This window comes from Microcaecilia unicolor, chromosome 11, assembly GCF_901765095.1.
Source record: "Microcaecilia unicolor chromosome 11, aMicUni1.1, whole genome shotgun sequence".
Taxonomy (NCBI): Eukaryota; Metazoa; Chordata; class Amphibia; order Gymnophiona; family Siphonopidae; genus Microcaecilia; species Microcaecilia unicolor.
Window position 1 is genome coordinate 44,036,227 of NC_044041.1, and position 27,182 is coordinate 44,063,408.

The 27,182-nt window shown below is 42.2% G+C and overlaps 1 protein-coding gene across 1 annotated transcript in view; it reads left to right on the forward strand.

Annotated features, from left to right (window-relative positions):
* The window catches only part of TMEM132B (transmembrane protein 132B), a 495,209-nt gene that overhangs the window by 330,177 nt on the left and 137,850 nt on the right, over positions 1-27,182 (forward strand). The window lies entirely within an intron of this gene.

Consider the following 27,182-nt stretch of genomic DNA (forward strand, 5'->3'; position numbering starts at 1 on the left):
GCACAGGAAAGGACAGTCCCACTCACTCCTGAACAAATGAATCCATATATTATGTTGACTAACCTCTAATCAACCTACCTTTGCACAATATGGAAGTCTGAGTTTAAAGTATAAGGGAGTCTTTTACTAAAACTTAGCTCAAGTTATCTGCAGCAGGGCCCATAGGAATAAACTGAGCCTTGCTGTAGATAACTCGAGCTAAGTTTTAGTAAAAGACCCCCTAAGAAAATAACTATTTCAAGTGTTGGCCTTTGCAGCTCTAAAGCAAATTCCAGCTAGCCTTTAAAATTTCAACCGTAAGAGGTAATCAATAAATAAAAATACAAAAGTGAGCTTTTGATCTGTAAAACCATGGTAAAATTCTAATATATTATTTGAAATTATTTTCATTCAGAGTTGTTACTGAGTAGAAAAATGACTTCTTTTAGTGTAGTTCAGTGAATTATTGAATCCAGGTGGAGAGCTAGCACTTATGCGTTTATTTTGTGTACTAAAAATTGGAAGGAATACCTTTTTCAGTAAATCATGCCTTTAGAAAGGTATCCTTCATTTTTAGTTTACTTTTTGAAAGCAAGAATCAACATAAATTCCCTGGTCTATTTCCAACTGATGATGCATGGACTGTGGAGCACCTGGGTTTTAGTAAGTTACAGCCAAGGTAATGAAGAAATTTTTTTGCCTCTCTTTGAAGAGGTGATTTTCTGAATGCATATAGAAGCCCTTATACTAAGCTGTGGTAGAGCTAAAGTGCAGGTAGCTCACGCAAAATCAACACTACCACCGGGGCAGCGTGGGCCTCCGGCAGTAATTCTACTACTACTTATCATTTCTATAGTGCTACTAGACGCACGCAGCACTGTACACTTGAACATGAAGAGACAGTCCCTGCTCGACAGAGCTTACAATCTAATTAGGACAGACAAACAGGACAAATAAGAGATAAGGGAATATTAAAATGAGGATGATAAAATAAGGGTTCTGAACAAGTGAATAAGGGTTAGGAGTTAAAAGCAGCATCAAAAGGTCACATTGAGCCTGCAAATAGGTGGGAAAATGTGGAAGACAAATGGAACAAATAAATAAATAAATAAATTGTGGGCTTTTAGCTTAGATTTGAAGACGGCCAGAGATGGAGCTTGACGTACCAGCTCAGGAAGTCTATTCCAGGCATAAGGTGCAGCAAGATAAAAGGATCGGAGTCTGGAGTTAGCAGTGGAGGAGAAGGGTTCAGATAAGAGAGATTTACCCAGTGAACGGAGTTCCCGGGGAGGAATGTAGGGAGAGATGAGAGTGGACAGGTACTGAGGAGCTGCAGAGTGAATGCACTTATAGGTCAATAAGAGGAGTTTGAACTGTATGCGGAAACGGATAGGGAGCCAGTGAAGTGACTTGAGGAGAGGGCTAATATGAGCATAACGAAGGCACATGCTGTTTACCGTGGTAGAAAATATCCGGCGGTAATCGGCAGTGCGGCCATATTGCCGTGCCCTTACCATCAAGTAAACAGATGATGATAAGGGCTCAGGCAGTAAATAACCGTACGCTACTTTTCATATTAGTGCACGGCCATTTACTGCCCCATTTTTTAAAAGGCCTTTTTACCTGCTGGGGTTAAAAATGGCCCAGTGTGCACCAATTTCACACACCCACACTAGCACAGGGCACTTTTTACTGCAGCTTACTAAAAGGGCCCCGTAGTAAAGTGCTCAGTCTATATACAGATGATCTCACGTTTACATTTGGTCAGAGTAAATGGACATGTATTTGTCTATCACAAAGCAAACTGAGGGGTCCTTTTACTAAGCTATGGGAAAAAGGACCCTGCAGTAGCGGCGGGGACCATTTTTCCTGCGTGACGGGGCCCTTTTTACTGCAGCGGGTGAAAAACTCCCCCCAAAATAGCCATGAAGTAAGATAACTCTTACTATCAGGCTCATTTTCGAAAGAGAAGGACGTTCATCTTTCGACATAAATCGGAAGATGGACGTCCTTCTCCCAGAGACGTCCAAATCAGTATAATCAAAACCCAATTTTGGACGTCTCCAACTGCAGTCCGTCGCAAGGACTTCCAAAGTTCAAGGGGGCATGGCGGAGGCGGGACTTGGGCATGCCTAACACTTGGACGTCTTTGACCCATAATCGAAAAAAACAAGGACGTCCATGATGAACACTTGGACGTTTTCACCTGGACCTGTTTTTCTTATGAATAAGGCACAAAAAGGTGCTGGAAATGACCAGATGACTACCAGAGAGAATCGAGGATGACCTCCCGTTACTCCCCCAGTGGTTACTAACCCCCTCCCACTGTCAAAAAACATCTTTAAAAATATGTTGTGCCCGCCTCAGATGTCATACTCAGGTCCATGACAGTGCATGAAGGTCCCTGGAGCAGTTTTAGTGGGTACTGCAGTGCACGTCAGACAGGCGGACCCAGGCCCATACCATCCCTACCTGTTACATTTGTGGAGGAAACAGCGAGCTCTCCAAAACCCACCACAAACCCACTGTGCCCACATATGAAATGAAAGAAGGACGTCCATCTTTTTTTTGAAAATACGGGCTTCCCCACCCCTGAATTTTGCCGTTTTGCAAGGATGTCCAAATCGCAACTTTGACATTTCTTTCGAAAATGCCCCTCTATGTGACCTTGCGGTGGGGAACACTTACCACCACCCACTGAGATAGCGGTAAGGGCTCCCATGGTAATCCAGCAGTAACCGGACAGTGCGCAGCAGTGCCTGATTACTGCTGGGTTAGCGCCACGCTAGAAAAAAAATTTCCGTCATGTCGGAAATGGTGCATGCTCAAGCCAGAACTACCACCAGTGGCCGCGTTAGGCCAGCGGTAGTTACGATTTAGCATTTCGGTAAGCCTGCATTGGGCTTACTGATGCTTTGTAAAAGGGCCTCTGAGTGCATGGGCCATTTTACTGTGGTCTGATAAAACAGAAAGTTCCTGAGCTCTTTTGTTTGGAGAAAGTTCCCACAGGATTCACTAAAGTTTGGTTCCATAGTATTACAGTTTAGTAAATCCTGTGGGAATCTTCATTGCTTCATGTGTGAAAACCATATATTCCTACAAATATAAGCGGCAGCTTTTCTAAAATTGAGCTTATACATGTAGGGTAATTTGCAGGTGTAAATCAGCTTTTTATGCATATGGGGCCAGATTCTGTAAATGGCATCTAAAAAAACAGGCACATCCAACTAAACCATGCCTAAAGTTAGGTGCAGTTTATAGATAGTGCATAGGGCCAGTGAACGTACCTACATTTAGGCGTGGCCACTTACACCATTGAAAACCTGGTGCAAATACCCATGCCTAAATGTAGGGGCATTTCCCTCAATTCTATAACCATGCACATAAACTTGTGGAGCACCCCTGACACGTCCACACTCCTCCCATGACTTTTTTCAGCTACACGCATTAGGATTTACATATTCCTCTTTTTAGAACATGCCTAAAAAATGTGCATATAAATCCTAATTATTGCTAATTAGTGTTGATAATTGGTCGTTATCAGCCAGTTATCATCACTGACTGGCTCATTAGTCAATTAAAATGCGCACGTAAATTAGACGCATGCCCAATTTAACACACGCAACTTGCAATACCTTATATAGAATCCAGGGGATAAGGGGGTAAGTTATCAACGTGAGCTACCATTAGCATGTGTTTTTTTACTGTTAGCCCCAGTTATTAGTAACTAGGTCTTACTACATAAAATGGGACCTGTGCTAAAAGCATCAGTTATTAGTAAAATAACACCTCTTAGCAGTAGCCCATGTTGATAACTTCCCCTCTTAGTGTGAAGAGTTTCAGTCTCTGGTAACCAGAGCTTGCATTGTGATGTCATAATGCCTCATTCCACCAATGCCTAAGAACCAACCTTAACAGTGATGTCACAATGCCTTGATTGTCCTCTACTTGGCTCACTTTTTCTACATATAGCAGTGATTTTGATTTCTAGAAACATTTCTTTCTCCTTTAATTAAGGGGGAAAGTAATCAGTGTGGGCTTTCTTTAAGAGGCATTATTTTACTGTTAACCCCAGTTATTAGAAACTAGGGGGGTCTTTTACTAAAGGTTAGCTCGAGTTATCTGCAGCAGGGCCCATAGAAATAAAATGAGACCTGTGCTAAAATTTCATGAGTTAGTAGTAGCCCACATTGATAACTATGGGCCCCTTTTACTAAGCCATGTAAGCGTCTACATGTGCCAAAATGGAGTAACCATACAGCTACCATGTGACTCTTGCGATAAGTTCATTTTTGGTGCTCGTCCGATACACGCGGCCGAAAATTATTTTTATTTTCTGCCACGCGTATCGGATGTGTGCCAAATGGTATTTGGCGTGTGTATGTCATTACAGCCCGGTTTCCGCGTGAGACAACCGGTAGGTCAATGGCTGGCAGTAAGGTCTCAGACCCAAAATGGATGTGCAGCAATTTTGATTTTGCCGCACATCCATTTTTGGCAAAACGTTTAAAAAGGCCTTTTTTACAGGTGCGCTGAGAAAATGGATTGACGCGCGCCTAAAACCTGCGCCTACACTACCACAAGCCATTTTTAGAGCACCTTAGTAAAAGGACCCCATACCCCTTAGAGTAGAAGTTATCAACATGGGCTACCCTTAAGAAATGTTATTTTACTGTTAACCCCAGTTTTAGTAGCTCTCAAATAACCTGTTTTTTGAGTATTTGGCCTCTTTAGTACAAACTCATACCTCAGTTGGGTCCATGAGGTTTATGTCATCCCTTCCTTGATCCTGTTGTTAATTTTCCCCTCCAAATAGTTAAAAAAATGTTTTGGGACTCTGTAGGTAATTAGCAGGTACAAAAAAAGGTTTAAGAAATGGCAGTTGCACGTGCTTCCACATGCACTCATGTATTTATTTCACAAAAGGTTCTACGTTGGCAAATCATTTTCTAAACTACTACCAGAATAGTATACATCTTGGCCTAAACATATTAATTCTGATTTCTACGTTCTGTCTCAATGGGCCTTCATGTGTGTATGTGTGTATTTTTAAACAATGCACAAGTTCATTGCAACTCTGTCCCAACTCCAGTCCAATTATACCCCAGGAATACCTACATGGTGTCCCAGTGGCATAGCCAGACTGCCAATTTTGGGTGGGCCTGAACCCAAAGTGGGTGGGCACAAAGTAGGTGATGTGGTCTATGAACAACAGTACTTAAGAAGTACGAATGCACGTAAATGCATAAAAAGAAGCAATATTGTTTCAAAATGCTCTCTCACACTATCAGGACAGAGGTCATCCTAAATCTGAACCCACGAGCCACTCGTTTGGTGATTGCTAATTCTTAACCTTCAACAAAAGACATTTGGAAAAGCAGAAATAATTTTACAGCATCACTATCCCTCATAAAATTTCTGCAGTGGAAAGGACACCAGCGCTGAAGGAGTGACCAAACGGCCAACAGCGTGTTTGAAAATCGATTTGGCTTACCAGATGGTGTTGAAAAAGCCAGAAGCAGAATCTCTCACACCTATTCTACCAGTGTGGTACTGTATTCAATATGCTCTCTAAAAGCAGCAAAGTCTAAATTACTGCAACACCCGTTTCTTGGCTTCATTGCTTCTTATTTGGAAAGATTCCAACATCTCTTTAGCCTCCCTCAAGTCCAAAGTTGTTAAAAAGCAAGCGCAGCACCGCAGGCAGCCATCAGGCATTGGCTGTCAGCTCTCCAGCCACTCCTTTCATGTCACTGCCCCTGGAGCAGGACCCCGGAGGAGCGCAGTGATGTGAGAGGCGAGAGGAGCAGCTGCAGAGCCGATAGCCAATGCCTGATGGCTGCCTGCGGTGCCGCGCTTGCTTTTTAAAAACATTTTGGGTTGCTTAAATTACCTCTTTTGTTTTTGTAACGGCCGCTGCTGCTCAACAGGAGAAGCAGCAGTGGCCGGAAATGGGATCTGGCGCCGCGTGTTTCGCGGGAGACTTGGCAGGTCTGTGTTGGGTGGACGGGCCTGGAAGGAAAGTGGCTGGGCCTGGGCCCGTCCAGGCCCGCCCGTGGCTACGCCTCTGTCCATGTAAGAATGTGGGATCTTGTCTGTGTGTATTCTAATAAACAATTTTATAAGAACTGCCTTCTAGGTATAAAGCTTGCTGTACACACGGAAAGAATTTCATACAGTTACCCTCAAAGTGTTTTCTAATTTAACCCAAAACATTGATAAAACATATGGACTTTATACGCAGAAGAAAGAAGCATCTTTTCTAACATTGAAAGTACACATGTTCCATTAGGATGAAAGAACAATATCTAGGCAGATAACATAATTCTTCAAGGTTTTGAGAAAGAGGAACAGATTTTTGATGGTGATCTAATTCTTCATTGAAGCCATTTGATGTCTGTTACTTTATTGCTTGTAGAGAGCAGAAACTTTTGTTGTTTTTTTTTTTAAATCTAGTGACTGCCTTCAAAAGGGACTTTGAAGCTGGTCATAGAGGATGAAAGGTCTTTAGAAAAGCTACAGCATCTGCTGTCATCTGCAACAGCTGCACAGAAATTCCTGTCTCTGGCTTCTGCTCTAAAAAAAAGTTGTGGGCAATTCTTAGCTAGAAAGACTTTCGTTCTCTGCCTGGCAATTAAATGTCCCAGATTGAAGTGCAAAGCAAAATTGCCAGTCAAAACGATCCTTTCAGGTGCCATAACATGGGCATCCACGCTTCTCTGTCAATATGAATCGCCAACACAATTTGTGAAAGTCCATTTTATAGAGAATGTTGAGATCAGAATTGAGGCATCCAGGTTTGGCCATGCGCAGTTCTGGGTGTATTTCACAAAAGCCTCTGCAGAACATAAAACCATTTTACAAATAATAAGTGGCATGGGCTTAATAACTCTAGTGCTGTGGGGGAGGCGGCTCGCACCGGCTCGCAAGAGCCGGTTGTTAAATTTTCTTCTGGCTTGTGAGCCGGTTGTTGAAAACAGCGAGCCGGCTCTGGCTCTCCTCCCTCCGGATCCGGTCCCTTACCGCCTCACCGACCGCTTGTTCTTCGAATTCTTCGGGGCAGGCAGTCTTGCCTGCCTGCTTCCAGCGCTGACTGTCCCCCGCTGCCGGTTCGTGCTTGAAAAATGGCCACCGAGACTTCCAGAGGCGGCCTCGTGAGACTTCTGTTGAAGTCTCGGCGGCCATTTTGAAGCGTGAATCGGCAGCGGGGGCAGTCAGCGCTGGAAGCAGGCAGGCAAGACTGCCTGCCCCGAAGAATTTGAAGAACAAGCGGTCAGTGAGGGACCAGATCGGGAGGGAGGGAGGAGAATTCGCCAAACAACTCGGGAGGGGGTGGCAGGGGGGAAAAGGGAGTCGCTGCTGGGCATGGGTGGATGGAGGGGGTCGCTGGGTATGGGTGCATGCAGGGCAGGGGAGAGAAGGGTCACTGCTGGACATGGGTGCATGCAGGGCAGGGGAGAGGAGGGTCACTGCTGGACATGGGTGCATGCAGGGCAGGGGAGAGGAGGGTCACTGCTGGATATGGGTGGATGGAGGACAGGGGAAAGGAGGGTCACTGCTGGACATGGGTGCATGCAGGGCAGGGGAGAGGAGGGTCACTGCTGGACATGGGTGTATGCAGGGCAGGGGAGAGGAGGGTCACTGCTGGACATGGGTGCATGCAGGGAGAGAGAAGAAATGCTGGACATGGATGGAGGGGAGAGAAGAGTGAAGAAGGAGATGAGATGAGGGAAAAGGAAGAGAGGAGAAAAACTGCACATGGATGAAGAAAATACTCAGAAGCTGAGGACCAGAAATGAAGAAGAAAGGAGGAAAGGAAAGAAATAAATGGAAAGGAAGCCATGGAAATGGAGTTAAGAGGACAGATAGCAGCAGAATCGGATACTGGGCCAGCATGATCAGAAAAACAGTCACCAGTCAAGGTAGAAAAAAAAATCATTTTATTTTCATTATAGTGTTTGGAATATGTTCACTTTGAGAATCAGGTGCTCAACATTAAAAGTTTATATTTATTTATGGCATTTTATCGCACATTAAACATGAATTAGATTGGAACCTGGGATCATTTAACTTTTCTTCCTGGAGGAATGCATTGCCACCCCCCACCCCCCAGGCTCTCTCCCCGGCCATAACCAGCTCTGCAATTTTTTTTTTGGGGGGGGGCTCAGAGGGGGACCGGGGGGGGGGGGCGCAGAGGGGGACCAGGGAGAGAGCCTGTTGTTAAACATTTACCAGCACACCACTGAATAACTATGTCAGCACCTCCAAATGCAATTGGCAATTTTGCCACTTCCACATGTAAGTGGCTACCTGTATAGTACAGGGCTGTTTACTAAGGTGTGTTAGCGTTTTTAACGCAGCTGCAATTAGGTGCCTATAGGGATATTGTAGGCATGTACACGGTTAACGCGGGTACATGGTGAATGCGCGTTAAAGATGCTAATGCGCCTATAACATGACTTAGTAAACAGGGGCCCTATGTCTGCTTCAAGGTCCTGAAAGAAAATGGGCCAAAGTACTTGAAGAACAGGCTCTTCTGCTACACATCTCCAAAAAAGCTGCTTCCAACAATAGGGTGCCTATAGTGTGACTTAGTAAACAGGGTCCTAAATAACTAAGGTCATTATTGGGCTCATTTTTGAAAGAGAAGGATGTCCATCTTTCAAGATAAATCGGAAGATGGACGTCCTTCTCCCACGTCCAAATCGGTATAATCGAAACCCAATTTAGGACGTCCCCAACTGCACTCCGTCGCAAGGACGGCCAAAGTTCAAGGGGGCGTGTCAGAGGCATAGCGAAGGCGGGACTTGGGCGTGCCTAACACTTGGACGTCCTTGACCCATAATCGAAAAAAACAAGGATAACCAGATGACCACTGGAGAGAATCGGGGATCACCTCCCGTTACTCCCCCAGTGGTCACTAACCTTCTCCCACCCTCAAAAACTATATTTAAAAATATGTCATACCCGCCTCTATGCCAGCCTCAGATGTCATACTCAGGTCCGTGACAGCAGTATGCAGGTCCCTGGAGCAGTTTTAGTGGGTACTGCAGTGCACTTCAGACAGGCAGACCCAGCCCCACCCCCCCCCCACCTGTTATGTTTGTGGAGGAAACAGCAAGCCCTCCAAAACCCACCACAAACCCACTGTACCCACATCTAGGTGCCCCCCTTCACCCGTAAGGGCTATGGTAGTGGTGTACAGTTGGGGTAGTGGGTTTTGGGGGGATCAGCACACAAGATAAGGGAAGCTATGTACCTGGGAGCAATTTATGACATCCACTGCAGTGCCCCCTAGGGTGCCCGGTTGATGTCCTGGCATGTCAGGGGGACCAGTGCACTACAAATGCTGGCTCCTCCCACGACCAAATGGCTTGCATTTGGTCGTTTCTGAGATGGACGTCTTTGGTTTCGAAAATCACCAAAAATCAGAAACATCCATGTCTAGGGACGCCCAAATCTAGGGACGGTGAAATTTAAAGATTTGGATGTCCCTGATGGTATTTTCAAAACAAAAGATGGACGTCCATCTTTTTTCGAAAATATGGGTTTCCCCGCCTCTAGATTTTGCTGTTTTGCAAGGACATCCAAATTGCAATTTGGATGTCCCTTTCGAAAATGCCCCTCCACATATGCCTAACCAGTATTGATTTCCATCTACTTTACCACGTGTTTCGTAGACTTTTAGGGCTAGGTTTACTAAGTGGCGCTATGGGCGCGTTAACATTTTTAATGCACATAAATGGTTTACACACATTAAACGCTAGCACGCCCATAGAAATGTATAGGCACGTTAGCGTTTAATGTGCCTTAAATTTACAGGTGCATTAAAAATGCTAACACACCTTAGTAAACATACCCCTTACAGGTCTCTCATTCATGGTTGTATTCTCTTTCCAATTTAAGGTTAATGTCAGCTTGTAGTGGTCTGACCATATCACTTTTTCCCAGTGAGTGTCCTCTATTTTAAAGTTGTTGAGCTTCTTGAAACCTGTAAGCTATTGTATCTTAGGCGTGACTCTTTATTTGTGTGTTGAGATATCTGAGCTATGAAATTTCCATTGTTGTAGGAAGTCAGTGAAGGCTTTGTATTTTCTTCTTCCAAGTTTTCTAGATGTAAATTAGTGTCTCCTACTAATAGTATATTAAGGTGGGTCACACACATTTGAGATAAAGTCTGTGAAATGCGGCTGTACATCTGACTATTTGCTAGGGGTCGATAGAATACAATGCAGCATAGTTGACCTTTTAATGAGGAGTCTTGAATTTTGCATGCAAAGATTTATAGATTGGTGCAATTAAGTTATGATATGAGTTTGAGCTTTAAAAAGAATTTATATATCATTGCTTCTATCCTTATGTCGAACATGGTCTCTCCTTAGTCGATGACATAAAGTACGTTACCATCCAATGTATAAATCAGGAACCTTCATGCTATATCATAATGCATTCTTCTTTACCATATATGTATGCACATGGTATATATATATATATATATACCATTATCTGTACCACATATGCTATGATCCATGTATGTTACCATGTATGTATGCACATTAACGCATTACCGTTTGTAATTCTGTTTCATGTATGTTACCATGTATGTATGCACATTAACGCATTACCATTTGTAATTCTGTTACCCGGAAATGGCGTCCGCCACTACGGCAAATGTAAGCCACATTGAGCCTGCAAATTGGTGGGAAAATGTGGGATACAAATGCTACAAATAAATAAATAAATAAATAAATAAAATACCTCCTCCTTTCTTTGTTCCCCTTATCAGGTGTATAATTTTGTAGCCTGGTGGGCAGAGATTATTTAAAATTGGGTCATCTCTGGCCCAAAGCTAGGTTTCCATTAAAAGTGCAATCCCTAATTTTTCTAACTGTATCCAATCTCTTAGTATTTCTATCTTGTTTGAAACCGATCTAGAATTCACGTTTCCTACTGGGATAGGCAAATAACATGTCTCTGTTTGCTTTTTACATTGGATTGGAATCAATTGGCATGTGCCTATAGTGTAGTTGCCATTTTGCCTTTTCTTAGACCTCGATGCCCTTGTAACTCATGTTATTTGGCATATGAAGTTAGCGCCCTGTCTTGTTTGGGAGGAGTGGTTGATATGTGGCAGTTTGAGTTGGCTATAATGGGTATTTGATAACCCTCTTTGTGCTTTAATCCCATGGTGCAGATAACCAGACAGAGCAGTAGTATCAAACATAGAAAACTCTTAACCTTTGAATTTAGAGATAATAGTACTCACTGACTATGTGCAAGTGTAAAAAAAAAATACACACATACTTTCTTCTACGTGGGCACTGCCAAATTTTCAAAGTGAAAAATAAAGAACAAAGGAACATCCCACTGCAAGATATTTGCAGGGTGGCTATATGGTTGGCCATGCATTCTTTTTTTAAGTACTATCAACTGGATGCACATGCCAGGCAGCCAAAAAGCCACGTTTGGACCAGCAGTGTTGAAAGTTGGCTTGGCCTCCTCCTTTCAGATCTAGGTGGAGCTTGGGTACATCTCATTCATCTGGACCAGTCTGTAAAAAAATGAAGAAAAGTTATGGTTACCAGATCACTTTCTTTTCTTGAGTCATGCTAGTCCCATCTAGCCTGGTGGGTACCAGGCACTCTCAATCTTTGGTTATGGAGGAGGTCACTGAGAAGGACATAGGGCTATGGCTGAGACTCGCTCTTCCAATGGTACAGTAGGCCTGCCTCATTTTAAGCTTGATATACAAGTGAGGAAAGCAGGGTTCAAAACCAGTTGACCGGTTGTATTGGGGAAGCAGGATAAGAATACTGGAGAATGTAACACATAGATACTTACTAGTTTCCTAGTTGTATCAACCTTTGTTGAGGAAGCAACAAGCAGTTTTATTCTGTCTTCATCTGCTAGCAGGAAGGATATAACCCTTTTGTATGGGCTGGTTTGGCAGGACTCAAGGAAAGAAAATTATCAGAGAAGAAACATTTCAGCTTTCTCAGGGAACCAACTACACTATCTCCATTTTATCTGCTTTCACATCTCCCATTGTACTTGCGCTTCTGATATGGAACTATCTTCTCTTTTCACTTAGAATTTTCTCCTAATGTACATTGTTTCAAACATATAACTGCACACTTCCTAAGGCTTTAGCACCATCTGGATGGCTAAAATATCCTTTTTATATACTGTACTTGCTGTCTTTTTTGTTGTTTGCCTGAATTTAGCTTTGACCTGACATTTCTGACTATGCCTTACGCTATTCATGTATTTTGTTATGCAACACTTTTGTAATTGAATTGAAATTGAATATTATCTATATTAGGTTGGTCTATATCGAGTCGTGAGCTCTGTAATGGTCAAGTCACTGAACATAGCAGAGAGCAATAGAAAATCAAACCATGATCTTCCCATTTCCTTTGAAACACATTAGTTATAAATGAAAGGTTGAAGTCTCTTAATCTGCAAGAAGCTTCAGGGGAGGAGTGATGCAGGGAATTAAGTATGCTGAATCTCTTATTTTTATGAACAACAGGTAATCATTCACTTTTTTATTATGGGTCTCTCTTTGTAATCTCACACTAATTTTACACGTTTCTATCCACATTACTATCTCACACATTTTAAGCATTTGGGGAGAATATCTGGTACTAATGTGCCTTTACTTTTCTTCCATTTTCTTTGAGCTTCTGCTTCCTTGACGAAGATATTACAAAGAAACATTGTATCACTAAGGAGCTTGTGACATCATCTTGTTCTTTTCCTGTAGAGTATTCAACCAACTGTATCACTGGAATAATTGAATTTTTATGTTTTTAACATAAAATAGTGACATGCTGCACCAAAAGAATGAAAGTACAATGAACACTACTGCCTGCCATCTATGTATAGTATTTTCTAGCAAGTGCTAAATGACTAATTTTCTATTTCAAATATTTTTCTTAAAATTTTGTTTTTCAAAAAATAAAATCAACACCATACTAACCAAAACAATATAGAAATAATGTCATCAAATGAATTCAGTATTAAGAAGGCAATTCTATAAAGGTCACTAAAATTTGGGGCTAAAATGCAGGGCGCTGAACGCAAATTCTATAACGACATGTGGGTGCCCAGATTCCATTGTAGAATAGAGCGTAATTGTAATTTGTGTGCCAACATTTAGACTCTATCACTTATGCCATGTAAAAGGCAGGGGTAATTGTTATACTTTATTATGGAACCTATACTATTCTATAAGTTATGCACCTAAGCATGGGACCCACCCATTCCCCCAAACATGCTGTACCTACGTGTACAAGCAGCAAAGCAAAGCAGAGGTAGCCCAGAGAAGGAGAAGATTCAAGTTTAACTATAAGTAGATTTATTGAGAGTTGACCTGACTCAGCCAAGTTTCAGCACTTATGCCTTCATCAGGGGTCAAAAAGCCAACTTCTCCTTGACACACAAATAAGTGGCACAAGTATACATGCATCCAATATGGATCAAGAGTCCTCTGTCTTTCCTTTGAGGAATTTAGATGAAGATTGCAGCTTTTCTAAAACAGCTCGATTCATATATTTTTTTATAGGCCTTTGCCCCCGGATTCTATATAGCATGCCTAGAGATCCGTGCTGAAATCAGCTCAGACTCTATAACAATTAGTACAATTTAATTGGCTTAATAAGCTAATGAGCGCTGATAACAGCATTTAACAAGCAATAATGAGCACTAAATGGTACTAATTAAAATTTAGGTGTACTTTCCAAGGGGTCCTTTTACCAATCTGCAAGAAAAAGGGCACTTCGCTAGCGGTGGGGGCCATTTTTTCTGCACACCAGGGTCCTTTTTACTGCAGCAAGTAAAAAGACCCAAGGCACACATGGCCATGAGGTAAGAGAATGGGGAGCCCATACCACCATCCACTGAGGTGGCGATGAAGGCTCCTGCGCTAACGGGCAGCACGCAGCGATGCCCAATTACTGCCGGGTTACAGCCATGCAAGCCATTTCTGGAGGTTTTCTTTTCCCCTGGAAATGGAGCACGCTCGGGGCGGGACTACCACCGGCAGCTGCATTGGGCTGGCAGTAGCCCCAGAAGAGTGAGCAGTAAGCCCGCGTTGGGCTTACCGCTGCTCTGTAAATGGGCCCCTAAGCATATTCTGCAACAAAGTGCTCCAAACTTCTAATGTGTTCTGGCAAAAGGGGGGGGGGGGGTGTTATAGGCAAGGAAATGGGCGTTTCATGGGCGTTCTGAAATTTACACGCGCAGTTATACAATATAGTCCGGTCCGTGTAAATCTATGTGCTGGGATTTACGCCACTGAGTTCAGTGCCCATATTGTAGGCACCATATATAGAATCTTCTCCTTGGTGTAAAAATGCAGGTTATGTTATTTTGCTGGCAGTTGTTTTAATGGTATGTCTAATAGGCATATTTTGTTTTATGTTTTTGCTTGTTTTATGAATATGAATGCTTTTATTGTACTCTGCTTAGGTTATAAGAGGATAATAAATGAGTAAATAAATACACAATACAATGCATTATGAAATGTTTATATACCATCTCTACCCACAGCTCTAAACCGTTCACAGTAAGCAGTCAAATTACTAGAGTTTTACAGAGTACACTCAAAATATCAGTTAACAAACTCAACTGTTAGGAAAATATTAACTAGATTTTAGCAACTTATGAAAATGCAAATAATTAGTTTCACTTTGACTATGAAAAGACAAAGGATTCCAGGGATCAGGAGTCACGGTTTTAAAAATATCTTTTTATGTGATAAAACCAAACAGATTAAAGAGGCTCTCGAAATCTCAATCTTGTTTAAGTGGTTGAGTGACTAGTAACCAAAACATTTCTCATCTGATTATTTAGTAGTTGTGTTGACCTGTACATATCATTTTTTAAAATATACAGACAAGCAAGTTGTAATGAACACATAACTAGCTTTGAATATTGGCCCAGCTGTTTTCAACCACAAAATTACATGCAGACAGAGCAATTGTCTGAAGGAAAGGGCAATAATCAAGGAAAACTGCAAATTTTTACTTTGATTATTGGTGTAAACCCATTGGCAAAAGTACCCATGAAATTTGCGACGATGCAAGCATTTTAATTATTGCCTCCTTAGAACACAAAGAGTGAGCTGATGAGATATCAGAGTTGTAAAAGAGATCCAGAGCATTGACAGCTGTGCTGTACTGGGAGTTTGCCTTGCTATTAAGTCTTTAGAAATGGTGGTAGCTGTACATGTCATAGAGATGCTTCATAGTTCATACTGCACCAATTTTCATGAATAAAACGGAGTAATCACAGATGTAAAGAATATTCTTAAGGAGATACAAAACAATTGGGCATGAATTTGGCTTTTGCTAAATGATAGTTTCTCTGACACAGAGCAGAGCTAGAAGCCTGGAATACAAGACCAGATAAGGGCCATAAGGTCGTCTTGTCTGCCCAGTATCATTCCTGGTGCAAGGCCTGATTTAGTCTTCAGTGTTTCCCTCACTTTTTTACAATTAAGGATCCTCTGTTTTTTCCAGAATTTCTTGAATCTCTTTACTCTTTGGTTCTCTGCCACCTTCTCTAGGAGACCATTCCATATATCCACCAGCCTTCCTGTGAAGAAAGAACTTAACAGTAAGAAGCAGCTCTGTATCTCAGTGTGAAGCTACTTGTTCTCGAGTAATCCAGAACAGAGTGTCTTGGGCAATATCCAAAATAAGATGGAGAGAAACGTGTCCAAACAAGAGGCTAGAGCTCTTTAGCTTGGAGAAAAGATGGCTGAGGGGAGATATGAGTAGAGTGGAATGGGTAGACATGAATCGTTTGTTTACTCTTTCCAAAAATACTAGAACTAGGGGGCATGCGATGAAACTACAAAGTAGTAGATTTAAAATGAATCGGAGAAAAGCTTTCTTCACTCAACGCATAATTAAACTCTGGAATTTGTTGCCAGAGAATGTGGTAAAAGCAGTTAGCTTAGCAGGGTTTAAAAAAAGGTTTGGATGGCTTCCTAAAGGAAAAGTCCATAGACCATTATTAAAATGACTTGGGGAAAATCCACTGCTTATTTCTGGGATAAACAGCATAAAATGTATTGAACTTTTTGGGGATCTTGCCAGGTATTTGTGACCTGGATTGGCCACTGTTAGAAATAGGATGCTGGCCTTGATGGCCCTTTGGTCTGTCCCAGTGTGGCAATACTTATGTACTAGGTCTTGAACTTATATTTGGGCCTAGATTCAAATGGAGTTAGGTATTGGTGGCCAATATATAATTTGCGTATGCAGATATTTTGACAGGTTATCTAGTTAATATTGGCCCCTTAAATAGTTAAATGGCTAGATATTATCTGGATAAAATGGTGCTGGGTTAGGGGAGGAGCAGAGGTGGCACCTAGGCTTATCCAGATAGTGGTGATATTCAACCGCTGTCCAAGTTATCAAGACAGATTTAGGCCTACTGAATAGTAGTGCTAAATCCTTCTGGAAAGTGCATATTCATTAGGGATATCCTGAAAACCTGACCCATTGGAGGTCCTCGAGAACTAGGCGTGAAGACCAATGTTTTAAGAGCACAGAAAGTGGACGTTATGCAAAAAATGTCAAAAAATCCAGTGCCAAACATGTTCATTTTCAAACCAGAAAAACATCTATCTTTTTGATCTGAAAATCACCTTATTTGAGATGTTTTTGTGCTCAGTGCATCTTTCTTATATGGACCATTTTCAAACAAAAGACATCTAAGAAAAAAAGTGCACATAAACAAGCCATTTGGGATATCTGGGGGCAGCAGTCCTACTAGACTGGCCACACAGACACCCCAGTAGAGCAATGGGACAGCCCAGGGGGCACTGCAGTGAACTTCACATTAAAGCTCCCAGGTACATATCACATCATAACCTCCTTATATTGAATGGTAAGCCCTCCAGGAATAGCAAAAAATGTGCTGTACCCAATTGTACCCCACTACCATAGCCCTTAGGTCTGCAGGCATCACCTATATGTGGGTTCAGTAGGTATTTTGTGGTTTTTGGGGTGCTCACACTTTCCAGCACAAGTGTACTGGTTAGAGTGGGATATGTGCCTGAGTCTCCTTCTCCAGCCCACTGCACCAACCACTAGGCTACTCCAGGAACCCGCTTGCTGCTCTAAGAGGAATGGCTATTATATCTGCAGCTATCATAGAGCCAGGTATGAACTGTCACTTTCGCCTCTTAGGGGGGTGGGAGGAGGTCAGTGACCATGGGGGGGATTAAGGGGGGATCATGGCTTTATCTTTCCAGTGGCCATCTGGTCATTTTGGGCACCTTTTTAGCACTTAGGCTAGCCAAAAATGTCCTATTTTTTACCTTGGACATTTTTACAATGTTCTATTATCGCAGAGTGGTGTGGTAGCTGTGTTAGTTCACTCTTAAGGTTATCAATAGAAATCAAACAAAATAAAACATGGAAAAGAAAATAAGATGATACCTTTTTTATTGGACATAACTTAATACATTTCTTGATTGCAGAAAAATTCCAAATTGTAAGCCTACTATAGTCCCATTCAAAATATGCCTCCAACATGCCCCCTTGAGATTTAGATGAACTGCATAGAAAAACGTCTTAAAAATGAGTTTCAAAAATAGTGATTTTGATGTTTTTATGAAAAAAATCCAGCTGCCACTTTGTGCCATTTTGTGGATGTTTTTCTGTTTCAAAAATGAGCCCCTATACCTCCATGTTTAGCACAACCCCCCAAAAAAAATATTTGTGCAAGCCTTTAATATAGTTTCAGCCTGTACAGTATGCTAGTTAAATGACACTTTAATTTAGCCTGATCTTTATTATTGATTTATAGCCACAATAAATTAAAATTATATTTACTACTCATTTCCAGGGATAAAAGGAAACACAACATTAACTGTGTGTCCTGAGACCCTCAACTTTCAGTTGTTTCTACATTAACTTCTCATTTATTCCTCTGTCTGTGCATCCCAGAAGACGCCATTGTGAAAGAGAACTGATATGTAGGTGGATTAATTTGATTTCGCACAACCTGTACATTATCCACATCAGCTATTAATATACTCAGTTTGCAATGCACAACTTGAGAGTGTCATCTATTCAAAATACTGAGGGCAATTTTTAAACCACTTTATTCATGCTATAAGGGATTAACACTCTGATTGTCCTGTTTGAAAATTGCCCAGCTGAAACTATGCAAGCTGTTCCTTAGCACGTACTTGCTCCTGAGGGCATGTTTAGGTTGGAATGGAGAAAGTTGCATACATTCATGACATTTCCAAAAACACAAGTGCTATTTTACTCTCATTGGCTGCCAATGCAATATAGCATATTTCAAATAGACGAATACATTTAGAATATAACTTTGCACCTATATTAAGTCATCCAGAGGGTGCCTATTCTGTAAAGGAACTGGGTATATATATGATTTAAATTACCCCAATGTTGACTGGGTAAATGTAACATCAGGGCTTACTAGGGAGGTGAAATCCCTTGATGAAATCAAAGACTGCTTTATGGAGCAGCTGGTACAGGAGCCAACAAGAGAAGGAAAAATTCTAGACCTAGTCCTTAGTGGAGTGCATGATCTGGTGCCAGGAGGTAATGATTCTGGGGCCTCTTGATATCAGTGATCATAATATGATTAGATTTGATATTGTTTTTAGAGTAAATACACACAGGAAATCCAATACGTTTATTTATTTATTTATTTATTTGACTTGTATCCCACATTTTCCCACCTATTTGCAGGCTCAATGTGGCTTACAAAGACCTGTTGTGGCATCGCCATACAGGATGAAGTATACATTTGGTGTTACAAAGAAGTATACATTTGGTGTTACAAAGAAGTAACCTCTACACCTCTACCCAGGAAATCTAGACTGCCCAACTTGACATTTCGTTCTTTAGATTGTAAGCTCCTTTGAGCAGGGACCGTCCTTCTATGTTTATTTTGTACAGCGCTGCGTAACCCTAGTAGCGCTCTAGAAATGTTAAGTAGTAGTAGTAGTAGTAAGTCAAGGAAGACAAAAGGATTTGATCAAGTAGTTGTGGAGAGATACATTCTGCTTAAAGTTGGAAAGGTGTTGTGTTATGGTTAGCTATGGGTTCTCGTGATAGGCTTTGTCAAAGAGGTAAGTCTTCAGAGATTTGCGGAAGTTGATCGTTGATCGTTCTCAGGTGGGTTGGAAGTGCATTCCACAGCTGTGTGCCCATATAAGAAAAGCTGGTCGTGTGAGATAGTTTGTATTTTAATCCTTTACAACTGGGGAAGTGTAGGTTGAGAAAGGTGCGGGAAGATTTTTTTGCGTTTCTGGGTGTTAGGTTCACTAGGTCAAGCATGTAGGTCAGGGCATCTTCCTAGCATTTACCTTTCAAAAATGAGACTATGATAAAATGAGAAGTACAGTGAAAAACAAAAAGCTTAGAGGAGCAGCTGCAAAGCTCAAACATTTACATCAGGTGTGGATACTGTCCAAAAATACCATCCTAGAAGCCCAGGCCAAATATATTCTGCGTATTAAAAAAGGAGGAAGGAAGACCAAATGACAGCTGACATGGTTAAAAAGTGAGGTGAAAGAAGCTATTAGAACCAAAAGAAAATCCTTCAGAAAATGGAAGAAGGAACCGACTGAAAATAATAAGAAACAGTGTAAGGAATGTCAAGGCAAATGCAAAATGCTGATAAGTAAGGAAAAGAGGAACTTTGGAAAAAAAAAAGATTGAGTTGGAGGCAAAAACACATAGAGGGGCATAATCGAACGAAAACGTCTATCTCCATGGGCGTTTATCTCCGAGATCGGGTCCGTGAAGGGGCGGACCGAACCGTATTTTCGCAAAAAAATAGACGTCCATGTTTTATTCGACAATGTGTGAGCTGGGCGTTTTTGTTTTTCAGCGATAATGGAAAATGAAAGCGCCCAGCTCAAAAATGAATAAATCCAAGGCATTTGTTCGTGGGAGGGGCCAGGATTCGTAGTACACTGGTCCCCCTCACATGCCAGGACACCAACCGGGCACCCTAGGGGGCACTTTTACAAAAACAAAAAAAAAGGTAAAAGAGCTCCCAGGTGCATAGCACCCTTCCCTTGTGTGTTGAGCCCCCCAAATCCCCCTCAAAACCCACTGCCCACAAGTCTACACCATTACTATAGCCCTAAGGGGTGAAGGGGGGCACCTACATGTGGGTACAGTGGGTTTGGGGGGGTTGGACGACTAAGCATTAAGCAGCACAATTGTAACAGGTAGGGGGGGGATGGGCCTGGGTCCACCTGCCTGACGTCCACTGCACCCCCTAACAACTGCTCCAGGGACCTGCATACTGCTGCCTGGGAGGAGGGTATGACATTTGAGGGTGAAAATAAAAAGTTGTGAAACATCATTTTTTTGTGGTGGGAGGGGGTTAGTGACCACTGGGGGAGTCAGGGGAGGTCATCCCCGACTCCCTCTGGTGGTCATCTGGTCATTTAGGGCACTTTTTGGGGCCTTATTCGTGAAAAAACAGGGTCCAGGAAAAGTGCCCTAAATTCTACCTACAAACGCATACTTATTTTCCATTATCGGCGAAAGGCGCCCATCTCTGTTCGGGTGATAACCACGCCCCTGTTCCGCCTTCACCACGCCTCCGACACGCCCCGTCAACTTTGTCCGCATCCGCGACGGAGTGTAGTTGAAAACGTCCAAGTTCGGCTTTCGATTATACCGCTTTATTCGTTTTTGTGAGATAAACGTCCATCTCCCGATTTAGGTCGGAACTTGGGCGTTTTTCTCGTTCGATTATAAGCAGGATAGTAATTTTTTTTTATTTTTTAGGTATATTAAAAGCAAGAAGCTGGCAAAAGAATCAGTTGGACCACTAGATAGATGACTGAGGTGTAAAAGGGGCAATCAGGGAAGACAAAGTGCACCAATCACTTTTCTGCAAATTTCTTCAACATAGCTGTGGTCCTTCTAATAGCACTGTCTCCAATGCAGCAATATAGCAAATCCAAACATCTTCTCAAGCAGATCACGAATCCTCACAAACTTTCCAATTGCAGAACATCACAGTTCCAACAAAGATCTTCTGTTTCGCCAGACACACTGGCTGCTTCAGGGGAAAACCCCAATAGCACCATGCCACAAAATATAGGTGTTAAATTGTTACCTGGCCTACTGCCATTAAACCTTCCAATGTTGACTAGATGAGAAAGGACTAGTTAGTAAGGGATATTACTTCTCTCCATAACTTTTTTTGACTATTGCTTTGATCCTTGTGCTTGCTGTGGTATATTCCTTCCTATTTGAAGAGTAGGAACAGAGGTAAATAAATAAGCTTTAGATGATAGCTTTTTTATTAGATTAGTAATAATTTTATGACTAGCTTTCCCTTCATCAGGTTATGCATCATTTTTAGAGGAAATTTCAGAGGAATTAAAAGGCAAAGAACCATGAACGCAGTTACTGTTAACTGATGCTGCAGTGTGTGTGTGAATCCTGACTTTATAAAGTCACGGAACTGCTGCATACAGAAAAAATAGCTAATTTCCACTGGAGGGACCCTGTACAATAGCAGCAACAATCTAAGGTTGTCTTTCAGATGGAAGAATGCAGCAGATGGAGAAAGGAAGGTGAGAGGAACCACTGAACATTTAACAGAAGCAGCACATTTTCCCTGTCACTTTTGCATTACCTTCCACCTTTGGTAATCTGCATATGCAATGCAGGTTCATTAATATGCATGACAGTTCCTTCGAACAATCCCTATGATTTGTAACATGGGTGTCTCATGAATCAGGGATGCAGGTATTCACAGCCTTATCAGCAACCTTGCCAAGTTGCCTATTCACGTTTGAGTTTGTCTAACCCAATGAGGTGGCAAACATTTGTGGCAGCTCTGTATAGGACTCATTCATATTTAAATAAGCCATTATCATGGCCTCGAGTTTCAATAGTTTTCTGCTGTTTCTCTGGAGTATTTCTCTCGGCAGTGCCATCTAATCAGCTTTAGGTTTTAATTAAGCAGCTGTCATTTGCTTCCTAATTCTGCTGCGACCCAGTGTTATATTAAATTTTAATTTACTCAAGGCTGGATAAGATGTATATTCCCTCAGACAACAAAGACTCACCATTAACAGGTTACAGCTGTAATTAAGCAGAGCTCTGCTTAAGAAGCAAGGCATCCAGGAACAGAGAAATAGATAAATGTGTAGAATTATTAAATAGTTTAGAGTGAAATTGTGGTCATAAAATATGATACTCACTTGAATTGTTACCAGCACCACAAGTGGACCAGATTGACTCTGATCTGATGTCTCCAACCATTTTCAGTTTGAAAGAATCTCTCACCTGAGAAAACGCATACGCTGTAAATCAGGGACAGTTTTGCTCAGGCCAGTGCTTCCCAAACCAGTTGTGATAACCCCCAGAACCAACTGGGTTTTGGGGATAGCCATAATAAACATGCACATGAATTTGCATATGTTGGGCCTCCAGTGAGTGCAGCTATACCACCTGTTCCTCTGATCCCATTCCCACCCACTTTCTTAATGCCATCTCACCTGCTCTTACTCCTTTTATCTGTCACATTCTCAACCTCTCACTTTCCACTGCAACTGTCCCTACTGCCTTTAAACATGCTGTGATCACTCCTCTCCTTAAGAAGCCTTCACTGGACCCTACTTGTCCCTCTAATTACCGACCCATCTCCCTCCTCCCTTTTCTCTCCAAATTACTTGACCGTGCTGTTCACCACCGCTGCCTTGATTTTCTCTCCTCACATGCTATTCTTGACCCACTACAATCTGGTTTTCGCCCTCTCCACTCAACCAAAACTGCACTTACTAAAGTCTCCAATGACCTATTACTGGCTAAATCCAGAGGTCAATAATCCATCCTCATTCTTCTTGATCTTTCCGCTGCTTTTGACACTGTTGATCACAGCATACTTCTCGATACCCTGTCCTCACTTGGATTCCAGGGCTCTGTCCTTTCCTGGTTCTCTTCCTACCTCTCCCTCCGTACCTTTAGTGTTCACTCTGGTGAATCCTCTTCTACTTCTATCCCTCTGCCTGTCGGCGTACCTCAGGGTTCTGTTCTTGGTCCCCTCCTCTTTTCTATCTACACTTCTTCCCTTGGTTCATTGATCTCATCCCATGGCTTTTCCTACCATCTCTATGCTGATGACTCCCAAATCTACCTTTCTACCCCTGATATCTCACCTTGCATCCAAACCAAAGTTTTAGCGTGCTTGTCTGACATTGCTGTCTGGATGTCTCAATGCCACCTGAAATTAAACATGACCAAAACCGAGCTTCTCATTTCCCCCCCCCCCCCCCCCCCCCCAAACCCACCTCCCCACTCCCCCCCTTTTCTATTTCTGTTGATGGCTCTCTCATTCTCCCTGTCTCCTCAACTCGAAACCTTGGGGTCATCTCCTTCTCTGCTCATATCCAGCAGATCGCCAAGACCTGTCGTTTCTTTCTTTACAACATCCGTAAAATCCGCCCCTTTCTTTCCGAGCACTCTACCAAAACCCTCATCCACACTCTTGTCACCTCTCGTTTAGACTACTACAATCTGCTTCTTGCTGGCCTCCCACTTAGTCACCTCTCCCCTCTCCAATCAGTTCAAAACTCTGCTGCCCGTCTCGTCTTCCGCCAGGGTCGCTTTACTCATACTACCCCTCTCCTCAAGTCGCTTCACTGGCTCCCTATCCGGTTTCGCATCCTGTTCAAACTTCTTCTACTAACCTATAAATGTACTCACTCTGCTGCTCCCCAGTATCTCTCTACACTCCTCCTTCCCTACACCCCTTCCCCTGCACTCCGCTCCATGGATAAATCCTTCTTATCTGTTCCCTTCTCCACTACTGCCAACTCCAGACTTCGCGCCTTCTGTCTCGCTGCACCCTACGCCTGGAATACACTTCCTGAGCCCATACGTCTTGCCCCATCCTTGGCCACCTTTAAATCTAGACTGAAAGCCCACCTCTTTAACATTGCTTTTGACTCGTAACCACTTGTAACCACTCGCCTCCACCTACCCTCCTCTCCTCCTTCCTGTACACATTAATTGATTTGATATGCTTACTTTATTTTTTGTCTATTAGATTGTAAGCTCTTTGAGCAGGGACTGTCTTTCTTCTATGTTTGTGCAGCGCTGTGTATGATTTGTAGCGCTATAGAAATGCTAAATAGTAGTAGTAGTAGTAGTGCAGCTCCTTCATGTTCAGATTGAAACCCCCACTGGCTCTAAGGTTAGTAAACAGGCTTGGGAATTTAATTTAAATTAAAAATGTATAATCTGCTTTTTCATGTACAAGGCGGAGTAAAGTGATTAGAGATGTGTGTATATGTTCTTAGGTAATGGAAGTGCCATGATTATGAATACCCAATGAGGTACAGAGTGTTCTAGCAGCTGGTTTGGTTCCAAAGAAGTTGCAATATCGTGAGCCATGATACCTTTTATTAAATCAATGTAAGAGTTACCTTGGGTGATGAGATATGTGCAGTTTGGAGACTACCTGAGTTTCTTCTAAGGATGTTGACTAGATTATTAAAATGGAAAAAAATGGATTTGATATTTTAATGAATTGAATAGTGCTTTCTTTTGTAATTTTGTTTTAACATGTTGGGAATAAAATCCCTTTGTAAATAAACCAGCATTAACATAGTAGATGATGGCAAATGAAGACCTGTAAGGTTAAATGACCATTTTTCTTAATGGAGGAGGGTGAATAGTGGAGGGCTGCAGGGATCTATACTGGGATCTATATTTAACATATTTTTAAATGATCTGGAAATCGGAATGACAAGTGAAGTGGTTAAATTTGCAGAGGACATAAAACTATTCAAAGTTGCTAAAACATAGGATACTGTCTGTGTTAGATGGACCATTGGTCTGACCCAATGTGGTTATTCTTATGTTCTCAATTCATGTCGTCAAGTTCTACAACTTTCCCATCTCTGCAAAAAATTGTGTTTGTTTGTTAATACCTTTCAGATATTTAAATATCTCTATAATATCTCCCCATCCCTTCTTTTCTCTAGGGTATACATCAGTGGTTCCCCAAATCTCTCCTGGGAGACCCCCCCAGCCAGTTGGGTTTTCAGGATATCTACAATGAAAATTCACGAGAGAGATTTGCATACGTTCTTCCACTACATGCAAATTGATCTAATACATATTCATTGTTGATATCCTGAAAACCCAACTGGCTGGGGGGGAGGGGGAGGAGTCTCCTATGACTGGTTTGGGAACCACTGGTATACATCTTCAGGTCATCAAGTCACTTCTCTTATGTCTTGTGGCGCATAGCCTCATACCATTTTCATTCTTTTCTATGAGCCGTTTCTTAAGAACATAAGAATAGCCATACTGGGTCAGACCAATGGTCCATCTAGCCCAGTATCCTGCTTTCAGCAGTGGTTAATACAGGTCACAAGTGCCTGGCAGAAACCCAATTAGTAGCAACATTCTATGCTTCCAATCCCAGGGCAAGCAATGGCTTCTTATGTCCATCTCAATATCAGACTATGGAATTTTCCTCCAGGAACTTGTCCAAACCATTTTTGGGGAGACATGATAGAGGTATATAAAGTATTGAGGTATATAAAATATAAAATATTGAGTGGAATGGAACAGATGGATGTGAAGCATCTGTTCACGCTTTCCAAAAATACTAGGACTAGGGGGCATGCGATGAAACTACAGTGTAGTAAATTTAAAACAAATCGGAGAAAAGTTTTCTTCACCTAACGCATAATTAAACTCTGGAATTTATTGCCAGAGAACGTGGTGAAGGCGGTTAGCTTGGCAGAGTTTAAAAAGGGGTTAGACGGTTTCCTAAAGAACAAGTCCATAAACCGCTACTAACTAAATAGACTTGGGAAAAATCCACAATTCCAGGAATAACATATAAAGAATGTTTGTATGTTTGGGAAGCTTGCCAGGTGCCCTTGGCCTGGATTGGCCGCTGTCGTGGATAGGGTGCTGGGCTCGATGGACCCTTGGTCTTTTCCCAGTGTGGCATTACTTATGTACTTATGATTAAACCCAGACACGCTAACAGTTGTTACCACATCCTCCGGCAATGAGTTCCAGAGCTTAACCATTCTTTGAGTGAAAAAATATTTCCTCCTATTTGTTTTAAAAATATTTCCATGTAATTTTATTGAGTGTCCCCTGGTCTTTTTACTTTTTGAAAAAGTGAAAGATCGATTCAATTTTATCCATTCTACTCCACTCAGTATTTTGTAGACCTCAATCGTATCCCCCCTTAGCCATCTCTCTTCCAAACTGAAGAGCCCTAACCTCTTTAGACTTTCCTCATAGGGGAGGAGTTCCATCCCATTTTTCATTATGATTGCTCTTCTTTGAACCTTTTCTAATTCTGCTATATCTTTTTTGAGAAATGGTAAACAGAATTGAACACAATACTCAAGGTGACGTCACACCAAGGTCTTATTTTGCATCCCTTTCCTAATAATTCCTAACATTCTGTTTGCTTTTTTCGCTGCTGTTGCACACTTTCAGCTTATTGTCTACAATGACCCTAGATCTTTTTCTTGAGTACATCACTTTGCATTTGTCCACATTACATTTCATCTGCTATTTGAATGCCCAGTCTTCCAGTTTCCTACAGTCTTCCTGTAATGTTTCTTAATTAGCATTTGTTTTTACAACTGTCATGAAATGCCTAGTCTCCTGCCTAGGGTTACCCCGCGACCACTTAGAGGGTCTATCCCCAGCACATCTCAGGTCCGCCTGCACCTGCTGCTTGTGCTCTACACTAGCACCCTCCTCCCACTGACTGGGTCACAACCACCTCTGGGTGAGCCTCCCACTCTCCAGTTATTGCCAGTGATTTCTAGGTTACTGGAGCCACACTCCTGAAGCAGGCCTGTGGCCAAAACATGGTACTGTGTCGAGTCTTCACCAATAAACTCTGCACCACTGATCGAAGTCTCTTCGTTTGTCTCTGGGTTGCCTGGTCTATTTCCCACTCCTTGTGTGCTTTCATTGTTTCACTGTGGGATCTCAGCATTCCTCTGACTTGGAGGTCCTTCACTAGAATTCCCCCCTACCCATATGAACTTCCTAGGGCACCAGTTAGCCCAGCAAGAGGTCTGAAACTAAAGACCCCAAAGCGCCTTTCCCAACAGCTACTGGAATTTCTCACTGTGCCTCAACTATTCTATTCCTACTTCACTATTTTAAATCTGGCACTGT